This window comes from Natator depressus, chromosome 22, assembly GCF_965152275.1.
Source record: "Natator depressus isolate rNatDep1 chromosome 22, rNatDep2.hap1, whole genome shotgun sequence".
Classification (NCBI taxonomy): domain Eukaryota; kingdom Metazoa; phylum Chordata; order Testudines; family Cheloniidae; genus Natator; species Natator depressus.
This window is the reverse complement of record NC_134255.1, coordinates 11,333,057-11,348,206: the sequence shown is the minus strand read 5'-3', so window position 1 is coordinate 11,348,206 and position 15,150 is coordinate 11,333,057. Positions and strand designations below refer to the sequence as shown.

At 42.1% G+C, this 15,150-nt stretch overlaps 1 long non-coding RNA gene across 1 annotated transcript in view; it reads right to left on the bottom strand.

Annotated features, from left to right (window-relative positions):
* LOC141976067 (uncharacterized) overlaps positions 1-1,411 on the bottom strand; it is an 88,933-nt gene extending 87,522 nt beyond the window's left edge. The window contains exon 1 of the long non-coding RNA XR_012636061.1: positions 1,210-1,411. This is a non-coding gene — a long non-coding RNA (uncharacterized LOC141976067). The remainder of the gene's footprint in view (positions 1-1,209) is intronic.
* Between the last annotated feature and the right edge of the window lie 13,739 nt (positions 1,412-15,150).

Sequence of the window (15,150 nt, the reverse complement as noted above, 5' to 3'; positions counted from 1 at the left end):
TAGTAAAACCTGTGCATTGCTAGCCCCAAAACAGAACATGCCATTCCTAATCTATCAATAACCTTCCTTCTGCTGAGCTATGCTTTTTTCCACGAAGAAACAATTCCACACTTAGTACTACTGGATAACAGAAAAAATAGTTTACGACAAAGTAATTTACTTCTGCATATGCATAGTCCTCATTTATTTCCTGGATTATATCAAGAGTTAAAAGACACTTCCAACATATAATTTGTAGAGTCAGTGCAGTGCATACTTTCCCCAGTTAAATTTAATGTTAAGTTTTGGTAAGAAAAATCTCCTCTTTGTAGTACATTTGAAATGAGCATTTATCAGCACGAGCAACTAAATGAAAACACAGTTTCTAATCTGTCCAGGATAGCCATAGACTAAAGACACCTTTTTAAACTCTGTATTATTTGTGTCTACCTCTCATTTAATAGTCATTTTCTTCCTGGAACACTTGGCCTATATTTAGAAAACTCTCCCTTAGACAGTACAACATATCAAGAAAAAGATTGTTCTTTCCCCTCTACAAAAGTTAAAAGTGTTTTAAAATCTCAGTTGATGAAACTTTTAAGTAAGCTCTTAAACAAAAAAGTGTAAAGTTCTTAAATTATTTCAAAATGCAAGCATCCACTATTCTAAACCTGTTTTTTTAAAGTAAAATCTCCTCCCACCTCCTGGCAACAAAACAAATAATAAATTTCACAGAAAGAACTAGAGCCTTACATTAATAGGTAAAACATCTACATTCAGATTGGAAATGACCATATGAACTAGCCACAAGAATTGCTTGATAAGACGGAGTGTATGCTTCAAAAATGTGTCCTATTTTCAGCTGCGGGGGGAGGGAGATTAGCCTTTTAAAAACTCTAAACATGCAGCATAGAAGCAAAGAACAGAGCTCTTAGCAAACACTTTTTTAAAAAACCTGCTAAGGTCAACAGTATCAAGTTTTCAAAAGTGGAGTTTGCCCAACAAAAAAATAAACTTTTGTTGCAGCGATTTCATGTAAAACAGGTTTATCTTATCAGAGATATTGAACAACAATAAAGCTGCTGTTTAGCTTAGAAGATGAACTTTTTAAAGAAGTTTGATATAATTTATATTAAAGTATTTGAGGGGGTGAGGTGGGGTAGGAAACAACATTAAACTACTGCCACAAATACTTGGAAAACATAGTTTCTATTCAACCTCTTTACTGACCTAAGAAGAAGTCTTCACTTCACAGGTAGCAAAGTTTCCTCTTCTTTCTCCATTGGAATAGTCATATTTGCATTCAAGCACATTGTATTACTGACACTGAACTGATCATAAAAGAATACTGTTTCCAATCTTCTGGTTACAAGAGAGAAGAAAGAAGGAAAAATGCAATCCAGTCAGGTATTCTTTCCTTGTGAAAAGTAAATCCAGTATTCTGGAATGAGTTCAAACACAGGGCTTGACAGGCAAAGGAGACAAGCTTTTGCACTGAGCATGCTTGGTCCTGCATTGCCTCTGCATGAAACACACTTAATGAACATTACTTCCTTCCCAGTGGTTACTCCTAGTGGAAGTCCACACCCCCTACTCTTTCAGAAGTCAGGAATGCAGCTGCAACCAAAGTCCAGAAAACAGGCCCGATACCCAGACAAGGCCCCACAGATCAATAAACTCAGGTTGTGACCCGCAGGTCAGTTTGTCAAATAGGACACATCAGGGTGAGTTTTTTTCTACACTTGGTAGAGTTTGCTTTTATGCTTCAGCTAAAGCTACACTCTCCCCTAAGAAAATAAAACTGGATCAGCATTTCAATAATGGTTAAATGTGCTGATAACATAAGGCAATTTTCTTTCAAATCTATTCCTCCCAAACTCACTTTAAAATAAGGAAAACATTTCCTGCTGTAATGCATCATACAGAGTTAGAGTTGTAGGTTCCCCTACAAACGTTGCTTAAATTAGCATAGTAATGGATTATCCAGAGACACAATACTCCCTTCTGATTTAGTTAAATATTTAGGGCCCAATCCTGCTCCTCTCTTAGTCCAGGGGAGTTTGCCATTACCTTCAATGAAAATGAGACCAGGGTCTTAGACAGCAAGCTCTGTCTACTTCAATAACCTGTACAGGATGGAGCACATTCCTGGCACTTTAATAATTACAATATTGCCATCTCCAAGTGTTCAAAATATCATAAATCAGACCCCTTCCCCTCCCCAAAAAATCAACTTTAAAATTATGATTTTAAAAAAACAAATAATATTTGGGGGGGATGTTCTTTTTATTTGCTGTCTGGATTTTGAGACTTTAGGTTACACTTGGGTCACATTTTCCAGCTTTTCTCCACAACCATAAAGCCCAGAAATTTACTCTTTTTTTAAATGAAAGTTGGTATTCTCATGACTCCAGGAGCTGAGGTTTTAGTAAAAACACCAAATAGCATGAGACTCCCACCAAGGGTACGTCTACACTGCAGCTGGACAGGCATGAGAAGACAGATGTGCTAAGTATGTTCAAACTAGTGCACTAAACATAGCAGTGTGGCCACAGCACACGGACGGTGGTTCCTTGCTCAACCCTCTGGGTACATACTTAGGCAAACTAGCCCAAACCATGAGCCATGCCACCACAGCCACACTGTTATTTTTAGCATGCTAGCTCAAGGAGAGCTAAACACATGTGTGTCTACCTTTGCTGGGAAGATTTTACAAACTCTATGGTCCAAATTCATCCCTGATTAACGCCATGAACTTCAGTGGAGTTCTCTAGAAATGAATAGGGACCTGCATTTGAAACTGGAGATGGGCCTGAACCTGAACTTTGTGTGTGAATAACTCCAGACTCTGGAAGAGATTGGATCCAGGTCTGAACTCTATACTGGGTGAACCAAAAACTTCGGATCCAAAAACTTCCTGAACTTTGCAGCTTAGAGTTAGGGATCTCTTTTACCCACTGTTGTGTTGGGTGTGCACTAGTTTGGATCGACTAGGAACTCATCTGAATCCCTTGCCTGGAACAGGAACTAAATTTCAGAAGTTGAGTTCACATGTCTCCGCACTTCCTAGTTTTGTTCACGGTTCCAAGAGAAAAATCCACAACAAAGGCAAGTCTTGCTGTATTTGTGGCCTGTATAAAACCAAGAAATATTAACATACGTTAACAAGAAATGTTAACATGGCTTGAAGTATCTACAATCTGCTCACCAAAACTAAACGAAGGAGGTTTCCCATTGCTACATTTCCATTTCACACCACGAAACTTGCCTTCACAAGTGACTTTATTAGGGCAACAAAAGCAGACAAATGCACTGGATTCTATACCTGGACCATCTTTCCAACTTTTTTTTCCTAGCTGTGCATCGCAACCATCCAACAGAACGATATGAAATTCCTGTTGCCACCTACTATAGTGCCATTAAACCCTTGGCATCAAGCTGTAAGGCCGCAGCCACTCAAAGATCTCTGATTTTCCAGTAGCGTTACCGATAAACTAACTGAGTCCCTTGTGGGGGCTGTATGTCCAGGGCCCATTTTCTATTTGAGTGCCACAACTCTGAAGGCACATTGCAAATACGCAGTCTGTGAGACACAGTGGAGGGAGCAGACTGCCGATTCCCTTCATGCCTAATTACCCATAAGCACTTGGCACGGTGACTATTCAGCAGAGCGTTGGCCTAGCTTGCAGACGAATCCTCTGTCCAAGTGGAATGCGTTCCATCTCCAATTTTCTTCTTGAAAGAAAACTAACATGGGGCATTCGAGTCCAAAAAAATGATTCTCTCTTGAATTATTTGGCATTTGGAAGGTATCCAGCCCCCTGTTGGCCAGTGGTGCAGTGTTTATAATTAGGCAGTGATGCTACCCCAAGTTTAGCTAAGTGCTCCTCGTTTTCACAGTGACTGGCCCATTAATGGGAAATGGGCCTAGCTCCACCTGTGACTAATAAGCAGCCTCTCTGCTGAGCCTGTGGGGCAAGGGGTTCAGGTGATAGCCTGAGGAGCACCTGGTCCTTAAAAAGGCCAGCAAGAACTCAGCTGGGCTGGAGAAATTGCAGGGAGCAGGAAGCTGAGTTCCTGTACTAGGACTGGTGGCTGGGGAAAGAAGCTAGCTATTATGTGACGCCCAGGCAGGCAAGCTGAGTGAGAATGCAAGGAACAGGAGTCCCTGGGTCAGGGCAAGGACCCCGAAGGGCTGCGAGAGGTGAGGGGAAAGCAGCCCATGTTGGGCAGAGGAACTACTTTGTTTTGAGATTATGTCTAAATTCTGTTTAACCAATAAATTGTGCTCTGAGGCAAGAGCCTTGAACAGAATCTGGTATGGCATCACTTCATTCTGGGCTGGTGAGAGAGCCCACCAGCGCAACTCAGCAAGATCCACTAAGGACCGATTGTTGCTTCGGATGTTGCCACTCTGTTGAGAGCCCAACATCTGCCCCTTCCAGAGCTAGTAAATCCAGCTGAGGCAGTGTGTCTAGGATGCATAAAATGCTTCCTCCTCCTGACACCAGATAAGCCTGGATCCCGTCCCACTGTACTGTGAGAGTCTGAAACTTGGCCACACTATTTACAGCATCTTCTTGCCGGGGGGATTTGAGTTCTTTCATGATTTTTTCTCCCATATGCAAACAGCAGGCACCACTGAACGTGCCAGCACTACCATATGGGAAGCTTGTATCTATCTACCTGTAAGTGCTTACCAGAGGCCAGGCTGGGCACTACAATTATGCCTGGTGTTAAAAATGAAATATTTCCCACAAGATGCCATTTCTGGTGGCGGTGCTTTCACACTGGGGGCCCTAAGCAGGAATATTTTGGACCCCTCCCCCACATGACACATACTAGAAAGCAAATGGGGGGCCCCCTTGAGCTGCTCGGGGCCCTAAGCAATTGCTTAGGCCATGTCTACACTAGAGACCTTACAGCAGCACAGCTGGACCGATGCAGCTGCACCACTGTAAGATCTCTCGTGTAGCCACTCTATGCCAATGGGAGAGAGCTCTCCCGCCGACATAATTAAACCACTCCCAACGAGTGGCAGTAGCTATGTCTCTGTGCACACTACCACTTATGCTGGCAAAACTTGTAGACATGGCCTTGGTCGGCTTATGCCTAGCGCTGGCTCTGCTGGTGTCATCGTTATGAAGATTGTTCTGGTTGCTCAGATACTTTGGTTGCTATGCTCTTTAGTGAGATAAAAATTAAAGCTATTTTGTGAAGGGTGGGAATTGTGGGTGAGGCCATGTCAGGACAGGAAGCGACGACTATCATACCAAATTAAAGTTGCAGGAGGAATTTTAGGAAAAACACGCAATCTGGAATTTGGGCGGAAGACCGAGATGCCTTGGAATTGTTAATGGCAAAAAATCTCTAGGACATACATCCATATAAAAATTGACTAAAGCATGTCTGCCAGAAAGGCATCCAAACATGAGTTATTGGGTTCAATACAGTAGTAACCGGGTGACTGGCCTGTGTTATACAGGAGGTCAGACTACACAATAAAATTGTCCCTTCTGGCTTTGAATATCATCTTTCATCTAATACATGGGGTCAGATCCTGAGCTGGTGTAACTTATATTTACACCAGCTAAAGAACTGTGCCAGGGTATTAATAACAGCACAGTGCCTGCTCACAACACGCTGCACCACTGGTTCATTACTAACTCAGTAGGTGAAATACTTCCTATCAAGTCACCAAGACAAGTTCCTTTAGCACCCTAGATGCTCTCAACCATATTTAACTTATGAGACCTGATTATCACTGCCCACATGGTTTGTTTAAATCACACAAAGTGTGCACAAACAAGAGAAAAAAAATACTGAATTAACTTATTGAGCCTATATTTCCACTAATATAGAGCCCATTAATTTGCCTCATTCCCAGAATGCATCTGGATGCATGAAAGCTAAAGTGCAGACAAACGCCAATGAAAGTCTATTGTAGCTTCTTTTAGGATTTGCTACAATGGGGAAGAAGTATGTGGCCTAGTGAATAGTGCATTGGATTGTGAACTCTGGAGAGCTGGGTTCTATTCCTGGTTTTGCTTTTGTGTGACCTTGAGCAAGTCACTTTACTTCTCTCTGCATCTGTTTCCGCATCTGTAACATGGGGATAATGACACTGACCTCCAGTGTAAAGTGCTTTGGGATTTACTAATGAAAAGTGCTGTATAAGAGCCAGATATTAATAGTAGAAGGGTTTTGCTATGATGAATTTGACTTCGCATCACCAAGGCAATATACATGAATCAAAAAAGCTCTGGCCACAGACAGCAAATAGATTCAAAGTTAACTTTTAACAGCAAGAACAGAGAATAAATTACATATGCAAAGGGAAACTTGGCAAACAAAATATTCTCTGGCACCGCTCTTGCCTTTGCAATTGTCGATGTCCTGGCTGAATCAGGACTTCCTGCCATACAGGGTACAACGACACTGCAATAAAAAACCTGCAGCTGGCCTGGGTCAGCTGACTCGGGCTCACAGGGCTATAAACTTGCAGAATAGACATTTGGTCTCAGGCTGGAGCATGGGGTGGGAAGGCCTCAGAGCCCGGGGTTCCAATCCGATCCCAAATGTCTATGCTGCAAGTTAATGGCCCTAAACCCAAGTCAGCTGGCCCGGGCTAGCCATGGCTGTGCTGCAGGTCTATGTGCAGATGTACCACAGACAACATTTTAAAGTACAACTTAAGTTTGGGTGTTTCAAAAAACCCTTAAAGAATGCTCTCCAGTTGTTGAGACTATTGATTGTTAAGTGGGATGCCACCGCACACAGGGATTAGCCAAAATTACAGGGCCAGATACTCAGTTAGCATAAATAGGCATCGCTCCATTAAAGTGAAAGAGACTACCTCGTTTTACACCAGCTGAGGATCTGACCTATCATGTTCAGCTTGTATTTCACAAGTATTTAGAGTGTGGTTTATCAGTGATTTTTCTGCAAGGTTATTGCATTTACTGTAATAGAGAAAGAGACAGCAGCCTATTACTCCTTCCCTCCAGGCAACGTAAAGCTGAATGAAGAAGGAGGGGTGACTGAAAGCCATAGCAAATGTGTCTTCTTCAAGGGAATACTTGATAGTGGTGCCTGCACCTTTGTTATTTTAGCTGAGCACTGAGTGTGCAGTGCTACTCCAGGCATAAGATGTGTCCCAAGAGGGGGTGTGTGTACATACAATAAATACATTCCAAAAAATGGCGGTACAATACAGTAGGGAGACTAGGGAGACTCCAGAAGGGAAGAGCTATAAAAGCCAAGCCTCAGCAAAATTTGGTTCTAATGGAAGGGCTTCACCAGGCAGAAACAGGAGCCCCAGATCAGAGGAATTATATGCTGTTGTGTTGTCATGGTTTGACCTCTGTGGAGACCTTGACACAAGAGGAGAGACCCCTCCCCAGCTGATGACAAGAGGCCCTGGCTCCAGAACAGGGTTCCAGATCAGGAAAGCCTCACTGGTAAGGGACCTGTACACAGTGGGGTTGATGGACTAAGGTTAACTCAGCCCCTTCCCCCTCCAGCTAAGATACTGGGGTAGAGGCCTATTTGTATAATGTTCTGTCTTTGGGTTAAATAAACTAGACCCCTGAAGGGGCACTGTTCATATACATAAGCCTCATTGGACTTATTGAAAGCCACATGGGGCAGAGGCAGAGAATTAATTGCAGTGCTGCACTGTGCTGCCAGGAGATGGGGGCCACCCATCACAGAAGGCTATGCCATAAATGTCCATTATGGGGATTTGTATACCTTCCTCACAAGCTTCGCTTACTTGCCATTTTTTGAGATCAAGATACCAGACTAGATGGGCCGTGGGTCTGATATGATCTGGGAATTTTGTGTTTTTAGGATGTGCGTTTCCTAAAAGCGGCCTCAAAAACAATAACAAATCCATTATTATATAGGTAACACCCATCCACCTGGGAAGCTGAGCACAGAACTCTAATCTGTCAGCTCCGAATGTACATGCCTCTAGCCTTAAACTAAAGCAGAACCCCTTTAGCTGGTGGTGGTACCATGTCCCATATCAGGGCAGAGTGTCGCACACACACTCTCCACCCATTCATATACTCACAACTAGAGCCAGTACATTAAAAACCAAAGAGCAACATCCATTTTCCCAGTCATCTCTCAGCACAAAGCCAGTGTGGTCTGCCTTACATTCCAGCTCCAAGTGCTTTTCACAGGACATGCATCATCCTAATGAAACAAATGGATCCATTTCATTTTTTTCCACTTAAGTCACTGGTGAGTTCAACTTTGGCACTTCAACAACAACGAAAAAGAAAATGGTCACTGCCAGCATTTACAGTACATTGGAAAGAGGGGGAATGGAAAGACATTTGTAAAGCAAATTTTACAGCAGTTACAAAATGATTAGGCTTTAACCCTGAATTACATATTACATTTCATACATATGTAGTTTAACACTGTATTCAACTCATCACATTCTGGAGGAGGGAGCTGGGAAAAGGCACAATAATTGAACAGCCCAAATTCTCCATTCCCTGATTTTATTGCAATGATTTTGCAATCTAAATTGCTTCTATACACACAAACACTCTTCTTTTCAATCAGACTTGGCTGAATTTTCCCAACCCTTAATAAAAAAAAAAAAAAGTTGGTTACTTGAGATGTTACTACTACCTTTCCATTTGCACCCCAGGATAAATATGAAGGGCCATATGAAAGACAGTGAAACTACTCAGGTTAGTAAGGGATGTTATGATCTGGCCCTCACTGGTTTAGCCTTACAACCCCCCCTGTGAGTTTAGTCTTCACAAATGGAGCCACTGTGGTGCGTAGAAATTACAGCCAAAGTTTTCAAAAGCGGCCCTTTGAAGCCTTGATTTGGGGAGCCTCGATACATTTCACAGTATTTGTTATAAAGGGTACATCTGTATTGCAGGTGCAGTATGATTTCAGCACATGTAGGCAAACCCAAGTTAGTTTTGATCAAACCAGCTCACTAAAACCAGCTGTGAAGCCAGGCAGCATGGCTGGTGGAGTTGGCTAGCCACCTGAGTACGTACCAAGCACTCCAGGCGGGCTTGTCCTCAGGCAGCTAGCTCATGCTGCTCCTTTTAGCGGGCAAGCTTGGGCATCCCTACTTGTGCTGCAATCACCCCTCCTAACTGCAGTGTCAACATATCTTTAAAGGGAGGTGACCAAGGACATCTAAACCGTTGGCAAATGCATTGTAATTACACATTTAAAGGTGCATTACTTCCTGAACATTTAAAAATTGCTTCCTGCTCCCTCCGCTTGTGTTCCAGCAGCTTCTTGGTTAAAAAATAGGAAACAAAGGGTAAGAATAAATGATCTGTTTTCAGAATGGAGAGAGGTAAATAGTGGCGTCCCCCAGGGGTCTGTACTGGGCCCAGTCCTATTCGACATATTCATAAATGATCTGCAAAAAGGGGTAAATGGTGAGGTGGCAAAATGTGCAGATGATACAACACTACTCAAGACAGTTAAGTCCCAGGCAGACTGTGAAGAGCTACAAAAGGATCTCTCAAAACTGGGTGACTGGGCAACAAAATAGCAGCTGAAATTCCATGTTGATAAATGCAAAGTAATGCACAGTGGAAAGCATAATCCCAACTGTACATATAAAATGAGGGGGTCTAAATTAGCTGTTACCACTCAAGAAAGAGATCTTGGAGTCATTGTGGATAGTTCTCTGAAAACATCCACTCAATGTGCAGCGGCAGTCAAAAAAGCGAACAGAATGTTAGGAATCATTAAGAAAGGGATAGATAATAAGACAGAAAATATCATATTACCTCTATATAAATCCATGGTACGCCCACATCTTGAATACTGCGTGCAGATGTGGTCGCCCCATTTCAAAAAAGATACATTGGAATTGGAAAAGTTCCAGCAAAGGGCAACAAAAAATATTAGGGGTATAAAATGGCATCCGTATGAGGAGAGATTAATAAGACTGGGACTTTGCAGCTTGGAAAAGAGACGACTAGGGAGGGATACGATTGAGGTCTATAAAATCATGACTGATGTGAAGAAAGTAAATGAGGAAGTGTTATTTACTCCTTCTCATAACACAAGAACTAGGGGTCACCCAATGAAATCAATAGGCAGCAGGTTTAAAACAAACAAGAGGAAGTATTTCTTCACACAGTGCATAGTCAACCTGTGGAACTCTTTGCCAGAGGATGTTGTGAAGGCCAAGGCTCTAACAGGATTCAAAAAAGAACTAGATAAATTCATGGAGGATAAGTCCATCAATGGCTATTAGCCAGGATGGGCAGGAATAGTGTCCCCAGCCTCTGTTTGCCAGAAGCTGTGAATGAGCGACAGGGGATGGATCACTTGATGATTTGCTGTTCTGTTCATTCCCTCAGGGGCACCTGGGATTGGCCACTGTCGGAAGACAGGATACCGGGCAAGATGGATCTTTGGTCTGACCCAGTATGGCCGTTCTTCTGTTCTTCTCTGTCCCTCCCCGCTGTTAGTGAGAAAGCCTCCCCCTCTGCAGCTCCTGCCATCTGGAAGGACCTGCTATTATATCTGCCTCATCTGTTCTCCATGTTGGTCTTTCCAGAGCTCCTCCATAAATCTTATCCCTTTCGCACACCTCTTAATTTTTCTGTCTGCAGCCCGGGTTGCTTTTATTTCACCTGAATGATCCCCTGCTGTTTATCCAACACTTTTCCCTTGCCCTTCAAATCTGACTTCTTCCAGGAATCCTTTTTCCCTCCTCCTTTTCATCAATAATTCCCCACACCCTCTCTCTTCTGTTCAGCAACTTATCCATTTGAATTACAAGCTCCAAGGGCCAAAGTAAGTGTCTTACTGTATGTGAAGTGCCCTGTGGATTTAAAGTTGACACGTAAGAGCTCAGTTCTGCAAACACTTTTCTCTCTCTCTCTCTCTCTCTCTCTCTCTCTGACTGCTTACATGACCATAGTATCTGTGCCCCTTACTGCTGAGTACAATGCTTGCTACTGTGACTAGTCCCACTGATGAATTTTTAACACATCTGTGCGGTTTCATACATCACCACATTCCATTTTAGGTCTAGTAGTAGACACCTAGCTATGAAACTGCTACAAAACAAGGGATAGAATTGTGGCCCTTCATTTACTAGAAATGTAAATGCAATGGAATAAATTCATATCTCAGTTATAAAATGTAACCCCAGTAAAGTTGCCCCAATGGAGAAGGAGTTTTTAAAATGCTTTAAAATGCTGCTTTTATAAGTACATCATTTTTTAAAAGTCAGTAAGATTAACTCCCAGTATTAATAGCTAAATCCACTGGTAAGTCTTTGCAGAATTTGGACTCTTTGTTGTTTAAACAACAATGATCAATGATTGCATGAACGCTGTAAAAGCATCACTTAGGGATACAATTCATAATGCCAAATCTGTGTTTTGCTGCATCATATTACTGAAAAGGGAGCTCTCTGACTGATGGGAAAATGGTTCACACTTGACTTGTGAAAGACCTTGATGTGCTGTAAAACAGATCTTTCACTAATAGCAGAAGAGAAACCACTGCAGAAAACTTCAAATAGTTTGGAGCTGTTAGACCAGCGTCTGTTCTTTTACCAATATGCAGGAGATTTGTACAAGTAGCCTATTATCACTAATGGGTCTTACCCACTTAAATAACCTATGCATCAAAAGAAGAAAAGCCAACTATGTAAATTACTTTTTAAATATCAAAGACGCAAGGGCAATACACGTTGCATTACAACTCTTCTTATTCAAGAATTCAGGAAGGTATGACCCTGTACACTTTAAGACAGCTTACTTGTATTACTGAACCACCAAAATGATTAAGGCTCAATTGATCTCTTTCATATATCGTGCAGTGGTGTTTGCACATCTAGGGGACTTATAGTGGGCTTCTAGCATTGTGAACTCCAATAGAAATTTACCCAGCAGGTAAAGGCAAAAGTAAATTTTGAGAGAAAAAGTGTTTTTTCCCCAATATATTTAATAAAAGCAGTCAGCCACACTCTCAGCAGGGGTCAGTGGAGCTAAGCTTATTCACTGCAGCTGGGGATCTGTCCCAGCAGTTTTAAAAACGATTTCCAAGTACATAGTGGGCCATATTCTGCCCTCACTGACACTGATGACATCTCATGCCCTATCCGGCAAACACATGTGAGTAGTCCCATTGGGTTCAGTGGGCTTACTCACATCTGGAAAGCATGAAAGTTTGCAGGATCCAGATCTCACTGGGGTTGCATCAGTGTGACTGAGATGAGAATTCCTCTACATTTACATTTCTACCTAACCTGAAGAAGTTCATAGGAGCCTAAAACAGTATTTATTTTAGTCACTCATTTATTTAGATTTGCACTAACTATGTAAACGAGAGATTATGCCTGGCGCCCCTAACAAGCTCTGAAAGATACAATTCACACATAGCAGACTCAACAGTTGACTCAGCAATATATATTATATCTTTACCTATATCTAAACACACCAGCCCAGCCAACACCAAAGTACCAACTTTACCCTTCACTTGTATGTGGGGATATACGAATCCCCAATGATTGCTTCAAAACCATATTAATTGTTGTGAACTTAATGTTCATGAAAGATCTAGGATCGACAGCCCTGTACTCTAGTCCTCTCTTTATCGAGAAAACAGCTACAGCATACAGAAAGCAGCAATGCACGCTTCAAATGCTCTGCAAAGGTGCCTCAACGCTGACTTTAAGGGATAGAGAGTGCAGATCAGTCTTGGGGGTGAATTTATGATGATTTTTTCGTCTCCCTGTTGAGACTTCCAACAAAGGCACCAATTGCAACAGTACTTAAGGGCTATTATAGTATCAATAACAAGCTCTTGTATAGTGCTCTTCATCAGTAGATCTCAAAGCGCTTTACAAAGAAAGTCTGTATCATTATCCTCATTTTGGACACCTGCCCAATGGAAAATGGACTGAGACACCAAACTCATTTCATGCAGGCCACTGAAAGACCATGGGCAGTAAGGATCTGGACCACAGTTTACCTTAATAGTAACTACGGCCAGTTTAAAAAAGTACGTGAAAAATGGCTTTTTCAACAATACAAAAATGTTCATGTCTGAAATTTTTTAGTTTTATGATGTAACAAGAAATAAAAAAATTTCTTTTTGAATGAAATTAATCAAAATGAACATTTTTCAGTTTTTGATATGGGGTTTCCTTTCTTTCCCCCTTCAAAAGAGGATTGGGGGAGGGGGCTAACCAAAGGGAGAGAAAGAGGGGGAAAGAAAACCAACCAAGGAAAACTGAAATGTTTTCATTTTGATCCCATTCAGTTCCAAAAGAAAACACTTCATTCATTTGTTTTGAATTGATTAAAAACAAAATGCTACATTATAGATCATTTCATTGGGGGGAGGGAATCAGAAAAATCTCTGAAAATTTTTAAATAATTGTCATTTTTTCACCAGCTCTCTAAAGGAACTTCTTAAATCCAAATCCCACAGTCCACTTTGCAAGATCAATGCCCAGAGGTGCCTCAGTAAGAATGGCATGATTTGGGCCTCTGATGGATTATAGTATGTTTTGCAGTTATGTCACTCTTCCATTTGAGGATCTCGGTCTACTCATAAGCATTAGTTAACAAGCAGTGAAGCCCTCATTGTCTCTATTTTACAGATTGGTAAAGTAAGGCACAAAAAACCTGAGTAACTTGCCCAAGATCATGCAGTGAAATTAACAGCAGAGCTGAGAACAGAACCCACATGTCCTAACTCCCAATTCCCCATTCCAAATAAAATGGTCTCAGTTAGAAACACAGACTCCAAGTTTTATCACTCAAGGTGGTCAGTACAGTAGGGTTAAAGTCAAGCATGCAAGGAAGGGGCAAGATAGAAAATTAATTAGGAAGGAGGAAGCCTTCCTGATCGACCCTTTCTTTCTTTCTCCTTAAAGAAAACAGAATAATAGTTGCAAACTCAGCTAAACAGACCCAAGCACTGTTGTTTGGTTAGCACTGTTCGCTTGCCAGTTGGAAGGAGACCCAAGTTTGAAGGGTCAAAACTCTTAAGTAATGCTGACATTTCCAGCTCAATGTCTCATAAAACATACAAACACAATCCAGCACGCTGAGGACAAAATTTCCTTTTTATGTTTCTCCATTTCCAAATGACTAAGCCATACAAATGCTACTAACAGCCATTTCCATATGCTCAATGACTCTAAAAAGAATTCATCATAATAACCCAAGCGCCTCTCAGCAATTTGCCCCCCCAAACATTTTGAAGTTAAGAGGTTAAGTATTTGATTATGGAGGACGAGATGCCTCAGCGTCAGTAATGGTCTATAGCGCCTTTCGCCTCCGAGTGAATGGTTCAAATCCAGCCTGAATCTGAAGTGATTGTAGTAAAAAACCATTAGCAGCAGATGGCTGTTTGGTGCCTTAGGGAATGTTTACACTGAACACTAAGCCAAGACTCTGACTCGGGTCTGAGCTGAACCCCCCCTTCTGACCCTACACAAATCAGTTTGACTCAGGTCAGCAAGCATTCAGGTTCGGGGTCCTAAGACCCTGCTAGGAGGGTGGGTCAGAGCACAAGTCCTACTGCAACTTATGTCCAAACTCTTATCATTTGATCGTGTGGAGCAGCTCAAACCACAGACCCGAGTCAGAAGGTTTGTGTAGCGCAGCACAGAGACATTAGCATGGCTGTGAGACCCGGGTTCAGCCATTGTAAGCCGAGGTTTACAATGAAATGTGGATGCTCAATCATGGGCCTGGAAAAAAAGTCCCCACGCCGGATCCCACAGACCCAGGTTTATGTGCAGTGTCGACATACCCTTAGCGGGTCTCAGTCCAGTTTCAAGCAAACAGATGGCCACTTACCATGGCTTTTCTGCAGGACTTGTTGGCAATCACAGCATAGAGGCCAAGGCTTCGGAACTCCCTCTTGGCTGGCAATGTGTTGGGGCAGTGTGCAAGGGGAAGCACATTCAACCTCTGGTATCTCAGTTCCTTGGATAAACAGAGGACAGTCACTCTGCCTATTAAGTTCCATATAGAAAGAGTTAAATGATGAAAAATGTTGTAATAGTTAATCAGTTGTTATGGACTCTTATAGAGCCAAGCAACATGCTACCTCTTTAGTATTATTTTTCGTATTGAAATAGCACTTAGGAGCCCCAGTCACGGGTCAGGACTCCATTGTTCTAGGCGCTGT